Source organism: Mesoplodon bidens (assembly GCF_964165515.1).
Source record: "Mesoplodon bidens genome assembly, chromosome: Y".
In the NCBI taxonomy this organism is placed as follows: Eukaryota; Metazoa; Chordata; class Mammalia; order Artiodactyla; family Ziphiidae; genus Mesoplodon; species Mesoplodon bidens.
Window position 1 is genome coordinate 41,168,799 of NC_138180.1, and position 8,435 is coordinate 41,177,233.

Consider the following 8,435-nt stretch of genomic DNA (forward strand, 5'->3'; position numbering starts at 1 on the left):
ATGCTCCACAACAAAGAGTAACCCCCCGCTCGCTGCAACTAGAGAAAGCCTGCGGGCAGCAACGTAGACCCCACACAGCCATAAATGGATCAATAAATTTATTTTTAAAAAATACAAGCGTAAAAACAAGCAACTGAAGGATGTAAACATACTGTTTCAAGTATTTACCAAAAAGAGAGAGAGAGAGAGAAAAGAAAGAAACCTTTCCTGACCCTTTGAGCTTGGTCCATTCCCCAAATGCTATACTTTCATAGCAAACTATTTTTCTTTTGTAGCATTTAGCCCAGCTGTGGTTCAGAGCGGGAACATCAAGTATCCACTGACCTCAAACTAGTAGATCGCATCTTTGAGAAAGAGGCTGAATGGGCCTTGTTAGTGTCCAACAAAATGTCCAAGTTCTGCAATAAGTTGGAATGAAGTTTAATAAGGCTCCAATGTCAATTCTTATACAGAGCACGTGCATCCTGGAGTTTAAGTACAGGAATAGAAATGTACTTCACAAAAGACATGGTTAAAAATATAATTTTACAAACACATCTTACAACTCTCCTTGCTCCGTATTGCTTCTGGGTTTCAATTTTTAAGATTTTATTTCTCTGCGACTAAAAGTAATACTAAAGGTAATACGTTTACATGGTTCAAACATCAAAATAATCTGTCCTTATTTTCCCTCCTTTCTCACAGAGAAGGCAGCATCTGTATATTCTGATCTGCATTTTGCTATTTTCACTTAACAACAGATCCTGGAGACCTCTCTGTGTCAGTGGTCTTTCAAGTCTGAATGCTTAAGCACCTTTTCTACCAGAAGGTACCTACTTTCTCCTCGGTAGTCAAGAAGCTATAAGAATTGTCTAGCTGGAAGGATGGGGAATAACAAACATATGGACTGATACCTATAAGCCAAAACTACCAGCCTCAGGATCTCACCTCCAACGGAGGCAACAGGAGCTTTGGTTAAGGCCTTCCTCCCTGGTGTCACCCAGAGATGCACAGAAACCCCTTCTTAACCCACTTCTTTGCAGCTTCCATCTCCAAGACACGCCCCCTGAGACTGCTCCAGTTAGAGTGCCTATGACCTTAGAGCCACTAAATTCAAGAGATACTTTCCTGGCCCATCTTTCAGGATCTCTCTCTCTCTCTCTCTCTCTCTCTCTCTCTCTTTGGCTGCACCACGTGGCTTGGCGGAATCTTAGTTCCCTGACCAGGGATCGAACCCGTGCCCCCTGCAGTGGAAGCACAGAGTCCTAACCAATGGACCACCAGGGAATTCCCTCAGGATCTCTCAATAACAATGAACAGAGCAGATAATTCCTTTTAGTATTTTTACCTTCCATTAGTTTCTTTCTTTCTTTTTGTAAATACCTTCTATGCTTCTCCTTCTGGTCTCTTGAACTCAGCACCACGTTTTAAATATATAGTCACGTCCCACTAAAACCTTCTTATGGCTTCTCCATTATTCTTTGTAAGTTTATTTATTTTATTTTATTTATTTTTGGCTGTGCTGGGGCTTCGTTGCTGTGTGTGGGCTTTCTCTAGTTGCCGCGAGCGGGGGCTACTCTTCATTGTGGTGTGCAGGCTTCTCATTGCCATGGCTTCTCCTGTTGCAGAGCACGGGCTCTAGGAGCGCAGGCTTCAGTAGTTGTGGCGCACAGGCGTAGCTGTTCTGAGGCATGTGGGATCTTCCTGGGCCAGGGCTCGGACCCGTGTCCCCTACACCGGCAGGTGGATTCTTAACCATTGCACCACCAGGGAAGTCCCTCCATTATTCTTAAAATAAAGTTCCAAATCCTTACAGACCTACCATGCCCTTCATGAGCTAGTCTAGTCCATGCCTACCCCTCCACCGCTCATTTCTCCCTGGGTTTCAGACATCCTGTCTTCTTTCCGTTCCCAGAATACACCGTGATCCTTCTCGTTATCAGGGACTTTACAAAAGCATCTCATTTCCCCAGGAATGCCTTTCCTCCGTTACCTTTCTGCGCTATAGCTGGTGTAAGTTTGAAACTCACTTTCTCTCATCACTTCTGGGTCCCGCCTTCTCGTTACAATGTTTCTCAACAATCCAGCTGCTTGCCTACTGCACTTCGCTCCGTTGGGACAGAACCGGCCTCCTAAGGGCTGGGATCTTCTCGTCCGTCTGGCTCCCAAATGATTCCCCGGCATTCGATATGTATGGATATACATTTACTCACACTTATTCGGAACATACCACTTCCCGCCTTTCAGGGACGTGCCCAAGCCTGGTCCCGATCCCCTCCCCACTTTGGGGTGCCCTGGAGACCCTGCTCTGCCCCGAGGTGGGCGTTCCGGGGCTGAGAGGGAGGAACGAACGAGAGGTTCCCGAGTGGAGGGGCCTGGAGCGGCTGCGGAGAAAACAGGCGCCACCCTCATCCCTGGGGACCTGGGCCAAAGGCGGGCCTCCGGGGAGGTGAAGACAGCAGCCACACACCTCTCGGCCCAGACACGCCAACTGGGAAAAAAGCCGGAGCAACTATAAGGCGCTTTCACTTACCTTCCGAACGCGTGGCCACCTGCCTTCCAATACGGAAGTGCTGGTGTGGCGAAAGCGGAAGTGGGTGTGTCACTTCCGGCCCGCCCCCTTCGGCATCGCCCTGCCGTAGCAGCTCGCTGGCTGTGGGGCTGTGACTCGCGTCGTTTTCTGCCCAATTTGCTCCCGGGCTTGTGGCGAGTGGGGTGGGACAGGGTAGAGCGGGATCCTAAAACTAAGAAAGTGGGACAGAGCCCTTCCGCCGACTTGCTTTTTCGTGCATGCATGCCATTTATTCAACAGCTTTTTTTGCTGAGGTCCCTCTGCAGTCTAGGAGTGAACAAGATGCTGAGGGCTAACCTGAGGAAGACAGAAAACAAACTAATCAACCAAGATAATTTCAGATTATCCTCTAAGGAAAATAGATCAGAGTAATGTGATAGGGAGCGACTAGGGACAGTGAGAGCTAGGTTAGATAGTAAGGAAGGCCCTTGGACGAGTGACAGTTGAGTTCTAAATGAAAAGGGTGAACAAAAATCGATGGAAGAGTGTTCCAGGCTGGGAGCAAATCCAGGGGCCCTGAACTTGGTTGCTGCAGGAACTGAAAGAAGGCCAGGGTAGCGGGAGCACCGTGAGTGACGGGGACAGAGGTAAGGGGTGAAGTCAGGGGATGGCAGGGGGTCAGCGGTGTGGAGTCTAATGCATATTGAACTTAGGTGGAGGTTAGAGGTAGAAGAAACCTTGAAGATCTATTCCGATTCTCCCATTTCCACTGAGTCCTGAAGAAACTTAGCTTATGATTAAAAGTAAAGCTTTAAGCAGGCCATCAAGTCGAGGCCAGTATACATGCCACCCAAACTTTTAGTCTTACTGCATAGTGAAGACAATCACACCAGCAAAGAGATTTCTCATGGAATCCTATAACAACCCCCTGTTTTAGGAAATCTTTATTAGGTAATATCAGCCTTACTTTGTGGATGAGAAAACTAGGGCTTCATGTAACTTGTCACAGGGGAACTTATGTGGCCCCAGCTAGGATTCAAACCTGTGATCTTCCTACTACTGCAGTATCCTGCGCCTTGCTGCACCACCTGACTTCCTCTGTGTGAGCTGCCAAGCAGCTTTGATTAAAAAGTGCACAACACGCACTTATGTGAAAGTCTGAAAGTGAAGCAGACTAGAGAAACCATAAAGCGTACATCATACACCTGTCACCACCCAAGGGCCTCTTCAGGCCTTGGATGGACAGTCGGAAGTCTGTCTGATTTGCTCTGGAAAGGCAGTGCTGGTGTTGTCCACTGTTGCTGTGCAAGGCCGTGCAGTGAAGGTTTGTTGTCTGTGCAACTTCTCTGTGGTGAACCCTTTACCCAGAGCCTTGTGGATATTTGCACATTTAATGAAGATGATAATGATGGGTGAATGACGGCACTAAAGGCTGGAACTAGAAGGCAGACTAGGGATCATCCAGGCTAGTGGTTCCCAAAACACTGCACCAATCACTCGGGAAGCTCTTAAAAAGTGCAGATTTCCCACTTTGCATACAGACTGCATACCAGGCACCATTATTGTGACATTGAAATCCATAGACATAATAGCATTGTAGTTCTGTGTGAGACTGTCCTTGTTCTTGGCAGGTACATGTATTTAGGGTCAGATATGATGCTGTCTGCAGATCTTTTCAAAATGGTTTAGCAGTGTGTGTGTGTGCATGTTCACACACACACACAGAAAGTAAACGTGGCAAATACTAAGGACCAGTCAATCTAGGTGAAGTCTATATGGGTTTTCCTTGTACTCTTCTTTCAAAGTTTCCATAGCTTTGAACTTAAAAAAAAAAAATCCAAAGGGGAAGAAGGATTAAAATACAGATTCTCAGATCCCATTTCCAGATATTCTGATTCAGTGAATCTGTATTTTTCAACTTCCCTTTTTTCTGTTGCACAAAGTTGGGTACCATTGATTTCATTCAACTCTAGACTTTCCCCCCCTACACATTTCACAGAAGAAAATACCGAGGACCCAAAAGGTGACTAATTTGAGATCACACAGTGGTTTAGCAGTAACATCAGGCTTGGCATGCGGATTTCTATTTCATTCTGAAACACGTAACGCTCTGCCCCGGTGTGTGTGTGTGTGTGTGTGTGTGTGTGTGTGTGTGTGTGTGTGTGTGTGTGTGTGTGTGTGTGTCGCTGGGAGAAGTGGGAAGGGGCGGCGAGAGGGGTCGTGGTGAGTGGGGGGGTGTATGTGTCTTTGACTTGGAAGTCAAGTGTAGCTGGCCTTCTAGAACTCCGTCGCTTTTAACACAGCCCAGTGGTGATTCTTGGGTTTTTCTCAGGTCTACTTAAGAAAACTCAAAACACGTCCACTTAGGTGGCCGCCAAAAAGTTTCCTGAAAGTAAATCGACCAGCCCTGTTCCAGTGCCATTGGTCCCCTGTCACCATGGAAACGGACGGTTCCATTCTTCCTCAAGGGGTGGTCGTGATTTTCTCTCCTTTTCGAATCCACAGCGCAGAGCCCAGAAGGCGCTCTCAGGAGCCAGAGGGGCTTTTGTAGGTCTTAGTGCTCCTTGCAACGAGGGGGCGGCGCGAGGTGGGCGTGCCTCGCTCCAGAGGGAGCCCGGCGTCTGGTGTCCACCCCGGCGTCCGGGTGGTATGTCCCGGGACCGGCGGAGGGCCCCTCCGAGTTCCGCACCAGCCCCCCACCTGGGAAGGCCGCTCGATCCAGCCGGCTGGTCGACTCGCCACGATCCCCAGGATGCCAGAGGCCAGGACCTCCTGCCACGACCTCACGCGACGGAAGAAGAAGCAGCCGGTGCGCCACACCTTCAGCCAGATCTGCCTGCCCCCGCGGCGGCCCCTGACCGTGGCCGACATCCAACCGGCCATGGAGAATGAGAGGCTGGGGGTCGTGCGGGATTCCATGTTTCAGAACCCGCTCGCTCATCGTCAAGGTGAGCCGCCCCCACGCCCTTCACCCTCTTGCACTCGTCCCCTCACTGGGCACCCACGCGGCCGGGGGTTTCCACCCATCCTGCCCCAGCCCCACCGCCCCGCTCCAAGCCTGGCACTGGGAGCTCCAGCTGTGGTCCAGACAGACCTGGACCCCCAGGCGGTCATGGGCAGGCCGCATCACCTCGCTGAGCCTCAGTTTCCTCATCCTCAAAGTGGGAGGATAATGGCACTCATTAAAGGGAGTGACTGGGAAGATTGTATAAGGTAATCCCTGTGAGATCCCTGACACGTGGTAAGTGCTCCACGTTGGCGGCTATTTGCATATGTATTCACGCAGGGTGAACCCCCAGGGTGACAGACAGGTAGCAGCACCCTTACCACCAGCCAGCCCTCGCAGGGTGCAGGCCGCCTGTCCCGATTCCCCTGCATGCCTGGGCTGCTGTTATGTAGCCAGTGTTCTGTACCTCCCTTGGAAGCATCACATCACACGCTAATTTCCACCCAATCATACTCTTAACCAGAATTACGACCCTAAGAGACAAAAAGCGCGAATCTCTGCCCCAGGGGTCCCACAGACACAAACGAGCGAGGGAGCCGCCGTTTCCAACTAGGTCGCCGCCTCTTTGATCGCACGCTCCCTTACATTAGTCACGTTTCGGGAATGGTGATCACCCAACGCTGGCGTGGCATCAACGCCCCTTTCCGGGGCCTCAGGGAAGGTCAAGTTGAAGTTTGGCGCTTGGGAAGCTGGTCATGGAGCAATTTTACCTTGCGCCACTGGAGGGCAGTGTGCCTTTAAAAATGTGCGCAGTTCCCCAGATTCCGGGGGTGGACGGCGCAGGTGATAACCGTGGATTCAGTAACAATTATTTATCTGAACGCCAGGAGCTGTTTAGAGCCCAGAGGTTTTGGTTGTTGTTAGTTTTTTGTTTGTTTCGTACAGGGAACCTGGGCTTTCTTAACATCGTGGTAGAATTAGCTGAGTTAACTGGCTCCTGTGAAAACATGGATTCTCTGCTCTTGCCCTACCCAAACTGTTTCCTGGACCAGCAGCTGGGAGAAGCTGGCTTATCACACTAGGCACCCTTCCATCTAACACCTCCCCTTCCTAGGCCTCCCAAAGTGGAGCAAAATCCTTCACTTATTTATAGGTGAGAAGAGCCACTCTCAGAGGACAGATGGCACAGACAGATGGGGTTCACCACTCTGGGATTAAGGGGAGAATCAATTTCCTCACCTCTGATCATTGCTTTTACTCAAGCAGTTACTGGGGGACCAACGCCTTCCTAGTTAAATACAAAATGGACAGTGTAATGGAGTTATTCTCCATGGTGAATTAAGTGTGATGCACACCCCAAGCTATAACATAGCCATAGAGTCACATACATACATATAGGTATATGCATAGATATATACACCTTGTATATACACATATGTATGCACACATACACACATGTGTATGTACAATATACATGTGTTTAACATGTATAACATACATCTCTAAGTAAACATTTCCCCTCCCATTTTTCCTTTTGCTCGTGCTGCATATCAAGAAAGACAGTATTTGGCCTCTGGATGGCACTAGCTGAACAGCTTCCAGATGAATTCAGTCCTAATTCCTGAACTTGAACTTTGGGTTGGAAAACGTGCGGGAGACACTGACCCACCACCGAGGGTTCTGTCTTCAGAGCATGTGACACAGAGCAGGGCTGCCCCGTCAGCGGTGACTCGGCTCAAGCAGCAGGGGGCGCCCTGGTGATCGTGCCCAGCTTGTCTCCTGTCAGGAAAGCAGGTGTTTCCTTCTTACTTTTCTCCCTCCAGTTCTTGATGGGCCGTAAGGTAGTTTCAGTAGCAGTGAAGATTATGTCCACATTTCAATACTGACCACCACCACCAGATTTTTCTACTAAAATCTGGCCTAAGTAAAAGCTGCAGAAACATTGAGAGCAAGGAGTAACCTTGATTATTACCTTCTTCAGACCCCTCCTTACACTGGCGACGCTGAGGAGGTCTGTGGTGGGTTCTTTGTGCCAGGTTCTGGCAGAGCCAGGGGTATAAGCTTCGTTCACTGGCTCCCAGCCCAGCTTTACTTTTACCACTCCAAAAAGCTTCCTCTATTTTAAAGGAAATTTAAATTATGAAAAAAAAACTTTGAGGTTTTCAGCTCTCAAGAAAAGAAGATTGAAAGTATCCAAGATGGTGGAGCCTTTAAAAAAATCTTTTAAAACAATAATGTATTGCTGAAATTTCTGTTGAGGCATGGCTTGTGGATTTCTTGACTGTGGCATGTCAGTTTCACAATCCCAGATTTTCAAACCCTTGTTTCTGTGCGAGTTCTCATTGTGTGCAGCAGAGGTGGGAGTGCCCTCTGCCTGGGGTGTCTGCAGGAGAATGATTGGAACTGAAGTATATTTTGGTTTTGTCTCCGTCTGAATCTGAACGTTGCATCTGTATTGGGGGAACATAGCACCTGAGAAAGAGTCATTGACTCCCCCATGTTGGGAGGTTGGTGCTCAGATTGTTTTCTCCAGTGAATAGGATTGCAATTTTCTTTTTCATTTAAAATGCAGACACACTGCCTGAACGAACGTACACACATCAGTTATTCAAGAACATGTCTGCCAGATGTCACCGTAACCAAGTGAAAAGTGAAAACCTCAGACATCCAAGCAGATATTTTATCAGCAAGAGCTCAACAACTCTTTGCCTCATTTAAAACCAAGCCAGCTGGCTATTGAGTGGGGCTGATTGAAACAACTGCATGTTTTAATGTGGCCACAAGAAGATGCAGGTGTTTTCCATTAGAAAGGGCATCTATTCTATTGTATAAAGTGACGTGTGGTTAGCCAGTTTTCCTTCAAATGTGACTCTCTGGGAAGAATAAAATTAAATAGAGAAAGAGCCAGGCTTCTCCCTGCTTGATTCTCATTTCCCCAGAACTCTGTGACTCAACAGAGGATCCTGCGACAATAGCCTTCAAGGCTCCTTTACAGAA